Genomic DNA, 5,738 nt, shown 5'->3' with positions numbered 1-5,738 from the left:
CTTTATGTCCCATAGTATCACAATGTCCTCTTTGTTCCAGGAGGCACTATGGTGCCACAACAAGAACTTTTTTATGTTAGGACCCATGATGTCACAATAATGCCTTGGTTCTCTTAGGCTCCATGGTGTCACAATTGCAATGTTTTATCTTACATGATTTTTAGTACTCACTACCAAATCTTCTATGAAAACTCTATCACAGGCAGTTCTTAAGCATGCACACCCATTGCCCATATACATCAGTACTGTTTTGGGAGTCCTGTTCCGAGGAATTTCAAAGTTACAAACCTTCTGTTCTGTGTCTAAGCAAATATTTGGAGTTCTGATTGCATTGTTTTCACAGATAAACTCTTATTGTTCGGGACAATGCACGTTTCCAAATTAATAGTTTGTTACTTCTCACCAATTTGTCAGGCACATTCTCTGTGCTCAAAAGGATGGAGAATACCTCCGTCATGGTTCAGCCCTAATGCAATGATAGGGAATATTGAATGTACTGAAGCATTACATTTGGTCATTATAAAGGCTGTGGCTGTGTTTGTGCTGGGGTCGTAGGTAAAATTTGCCAAGTTCACCAGGACTGGAATTATTTTTCAAAATCAGTGGTATTATCCCAGATTATTCTCCCAATTTCAGTAGGAAAAGTGAATTCCTCTTATAATTGAGGCAGCAACTGACTGCATCCAGAATTGAGCCTGGATACAGCTGAGAGCTAAAGAAATGTTAGCCAATTTATTCATTAATACTTCTAAATCAATATTATTCAAAATTCCTAATCTTGTTCCCACAACACTGGTTACTTCTCATGTCATTCTATTCTTAAAATGATCCTGCTTTTGCAACCAGGTTGTCCACCCCTAGAAAAGGTGAACAAGCTGGTTGAACTTCTGAGACATTGTTTTGCACTGGAATTTGACTTGTCATGCTGAATTAAACAATATTTGTTGTTGGCCAGTTTTCCAAATTACCTATGGTCCAATTTAAAAAATTTTCCGGCTAAGCATAACCAGTGGTTGGGTAGTAGGTGTTACAAAATTAACATTGAGTTCCCACCCCAGTATTTTGTAATGTTTTTACCACACACGATTTCATGGGATAATTGTCCAGCACTTCCATTTTACCAAACAATTCTGATTTTAAATATCACAAAATAGAACACGACTATAAGGTCTTGTGCCATAACTGTAGGTTAACCAAGGTTCGATGAAGGATTCAGCAACTAATCTTCATGTCCCATGGCGTACTTCTGTGAAAAGTAAACACAACAGAATCTGCCACAAAAAGGCAGGAGATTAAAATGATGGAACTATCCAGCCTGTAATGCAGACTGGAATTCTGCTACACTCCCAATCATTTTACTGCCAAAAAGGAAGCCACTCTTTACCTCCTTTAAACACAGCACAAGAGTCAGTGTAGATGCAAACAAAAGAGGCACTCACTTCAAGCTGGAGCAAACAACCAACCAACAACCAACTAAACCTCAAAAAAACCATCAGCTCCCCAACCCAAGAGCTACCCCCTTCCCCAGCAGTAATTTGTTTAACAGAAGCATTAGTGAACAAAGAATTAGTGAACAAAGATTGTTTGGGGGAGAAAGCAGAGGCTACTTTAATTACTGAGGCAGTTTTGTCATGGCTGCTACCCAAGCTCTCAGTTTCTGTTATTGCCAAATTTTTTACAGTTCCTTCTATTACTAAGAAGACATTACAGTATTGCTTGATTGGGGCATACCACTTCCTTACTGAGGATTTCTGGGCCACCCGGTGGTGGCGGCGGGAGAGAACCCAGTAGTGGCTGTTTTCAAAAACTTCACCTGCTGAGAAGGTTTTTGAATTTTCTCTGAGGCAATTTGCAAGTTAAATCTTTCCAAATGGGACACTATTTTCAGCTGGGTATTCCCCACTACTTCTATTTCATCTCCTCCCACAAGGATATCATCAAAATACTGATAAACAGCCACATTGTCAGGTTTGGGTTTCTGGACTGGCCATACAGAACACTTCAAAGGAGAATAAGTGTCTTTGTTTCTCAAGTCCTGTATAATCGGTTTGACCCCTTCTTTGGCACCAGAGAGAAGAGGGTATTGTTTACATTTGCAGGTAATTTATAGCCAGCAGTGAATTTTATTTCATGTATAATTTGCAAGCAGGCAACTTTGTGAATGTTTCCTAAGAGTTGTCAGGGGTACCAACTAAAGATACAAGGTCTCCCCTTTTGTGGTGTCACAACAGCACCTTGGTTCTGTGAGGCTTCACGATGTCACCATCAATCCTTGAATCAGATAGGCCACATGGTGTCACAATGAACCCTTGGTTCTTTGAGGCCCAATGGTGTCACAATGGTCCTTGGTTTTGTTAGACTCCATGGTGAAACAATGGCCGCTGGGTTTTGTCAGGCCCCATGATATCACAAAGGCCAGCTGGTTCTGTTATTATCCATTCTGTCTCAATGTCTCCTTGAGACCCATAGTGTCTTAGGCCCATAGTGTCACTGTTGGAGAAGATGAAATAGAGGAATCTTGCAAATATGAATGATCAGATTCTGGGAATATAGAAACCATGAATGAAATTGAAATGAAAGCCATGTTTGAGATACCAAGCCCTAGTTACTAAATAACCATGAAAACACTAGGATGGCCCACTGAAGCTAATCCACTCTTGACAAAACAATGTCCTTGGCCAGAGGACAAGGCCAAAAGACACAAAAGACTAGCCAGCACCCAAAGATTAGATCTTAGAGTTTAGAATGTCACAACTTACGCTAACATAAGGATTCCTATAGGCTGCATGTAAATGCTATAGAATTTGTATTTTGTATTATATTGGTTCTTGGAAATCAGAATATTCATTATGGAAAAAGATTTATTGTATTACAAATGGGAAGTCAGTCTCTTTACTCTTCTTTCCTTCTCTTCTCCACTTCTCTTCTCCTCTCCCTCTTCTATTACCCCATACCCTTTTATCCCATTACTCTCTCTCTCTACCCTCCTTCTTCTCTCTCTCTCTTCCCCTTTTTTATCTCTTTAACCTGCTCTGTGGCTGTGCCGAGCAGCTCCTAGCAGGCTCTCTTATAATAAACTGCAACTGTAGCTTTTAGCCTCAACAGAGCGTTTGAGTCTTGTTCCGCACTGTCCACCCTGATACAAAGAATCCAGGAGTCTCCCGCAGTCACAATTGCCCCTTGGTTCTTTGTTACCCCATGTTGTCATAATGGCCCCTTATTTCTCTGAGGCGCTATGGTGTTATCATGGCCCCTTGGTTCTATGGGGACCCATGGTGTCCCAATGGCCTTGTGTTTCAGATAGGCCAGATGGCGTCACAATGGCCCCTTTGTTTTGTGAGGCCCCATGGTGTTAAAATGGTCCCTTTGTTCCAGTTGACTCCATGGTGCTACAATGGCCCCTTGGTTCTCTCAGGCTCCATGGTGTCACAAAGACACCTTGGTTCTGTGAAGCTCCATGGTTTCAAAATGTCACCTTCGTTCCACTGGACACCATGGTGTGACAATGGCCCCTTGGGTTTTTGAGGCCCTATGGTTTCAAAATAGACCCTTGGTTCCATGTGACACAATGCTGTCACAATGGCCCATTTGTTCTTTGAAGCCCCATGGTGACACAATGGCCCCTTGGTTCTGTTAGGCCCACAGTGTCACAATACGACCTTGGTTCTATGAGGCACCATGGTGTTACATTGGCCCCTTAATTCTGTGAGGATCCAGGGTTTCACAATGGTTCCTTGATTCCATGAGGTTCCATGATTTCAAAATGGCCCCTTGTTTCAATGAGGACCCATGGTGTCATGATGGCTCCTTGGTTCTCGAAGGTTCCATGGTGACACAGTGGATCATTGGTTTCAAGCTGCACAATGGTGTTAAAATTGCCCCTAGGTACTGTTCAGCTCCATGGATTTCACAATAGACTCTTGATTCCATGAGGCTCCATGGTATCAAAATGGCCCCTTGGTTCTTTTAGGTCCCATATCGTCACAATGGCCCTTGCTTTCCTTGGGCTCCATGGGGTCACAATGGACCATTCGTTTAATGTGGCACAAAAGTGTCAAAATGGCCCCCAGATTCTTTTGGGTCCCATGGTGTTCACAATACACTCTTTCTTCCCTAAGGCCCCATGGTGTCACAATGGCCCTTGGTTTCATTAGGCTACACCGTGTCACAATGGCCCATTCATTCTGGTAGGCTCCAAGATATTATGATGGCCACCTGGGTCTTTTAGGCCCAAGGTGTCACAATGGACCCTTGGTTCCATTTGGCCTCATGGCATCATAATGACCCCTTGGTTCCAATAGGCCTCAGGCCGTGATAGGCTTCATAGAGTCACAATGAACCCTTGGTGCCATGAGGTCCCATGGTGTCACAATGGTCTCTCGGTTCAGTTAGGGCCTGTCCTAGTTTGGACAAACTTAGGGGAAAAAAAACCCCCAGAAGAGCTCCCCAGGGAATAAACCCCCAATTCTTTATCCCACTGGACTTAAGAAAAAAATATTTCACTCAGGGGGAAAAGTGGAAAAAGCCTATTTATTAACACATACAAGAGAAACACTTCCCAGCACAGATCCAGATGACAAAAAAATTTTCACCGAGAGAGAAAGAGAGATGTGGACGATTCGATCTTCACTAGAAGGACGAGATGCTTCTCTGGCTGGTGTCCAGAGGCAGGCCGCAGGGTTCCTCCGGAGCGAGCTGGTGCTGATCCTCGGGAGGTGAGGGTGGGGGGGAAAGGGAGAGGGAGAGAGAGAGAAAGGAAAGAAAAAACAGCCAGCAAGCCTTAAACAACAGCGAGCTAAAACAAATAATTCAAGCAATATAAAGCCAAAAAAAAAATCAAGAAAAAAAAAACCCAGCTAACTAACAAACCAGGCAACGAACTACTACCACAGCAGCGAAAAGCCACAAGCTGCAGCAGCCAGAGCCAAGCGAGCCACCGCAAGAAAAAAAAAAAAAAACCAAGGCCAGTCCACAGAGCCGAGCCCAGGCGGCCCCTCCCCCGGGAGTAGACAGCTTCATGGCCAAGGGGGGCAGGGTGAGAATTCAGTCAAAACACCAACCCAGGACAGGGCCCATGATGTCAAATGGACCCGTTGCTCCATGAAACCCCATGGTGTCACAATGGGACCCTGCTTCTGTTAGGCTCCATGGTGTCACAATGGCCCCTTGGTTCAGATAGACCACATTGTGTCAATATAGACCCTTGGCTCTTTTAGGCCCCATGGTGTCACAATGGACCCTTGGTTCCACTGGACACCATGGTGTGATAATGAGTCCTTGGTTCTGTGTGGCCGCATGATGTCACAACAGACCATGGTTCCATGCGGCACAATGGTTTCACAATGGCCACCTGGTTCTGTTAAGCCTGATGGTGTCACACTGGCCCTTTAGTTTCATTAGGCCTGGTGGTATCACAGTGTCCTATGGTTCCACGAGGCCCCATGAGACCACAACTTCTTTCTGTTAGCAACCATTATGTCACATTATGTCTTAGGACACATGGTGTCACAGCTGCCCTGTGGTTCTATGAAGTCCAGTGGTGTAAGAATGGCCTTTTTGTTCTATGAGGCCCCATAATGTCACAATGACCATGTGGTTCTGTTAGATGTCATGGTTTCCCAATGATCCCTTGATTCGGTTAGGCCCTATGGTATCAAAATAGCCTCTTGGTTCTATGAGATCCCAGGGTTTCACAATGGCCCCTCAGTTCTATGAGGCCCCATCGTGTCAAAATTACT

Source organism: Oenanthe melanoleuca, unplaced genomic scaffold (assembly GCF_029582105.1).
Source record: "Oenanthe melanoleuca isolate GR-GAL-2019-014 unplaced genomic scaffold, OMel1.0 S001, whole genome shotgun sequence".
In the NCBI taxonomy this organism is placed as follows: domain Eukaryota; kingdom Metazoa; phylum Chordata; class Aves; order Passeriformes; family Muscicapidae; genus Oenanthe; species Oenanthe melanoleuca.
This window is presented reverse-complemented; position numbering follows the sequence as displayed.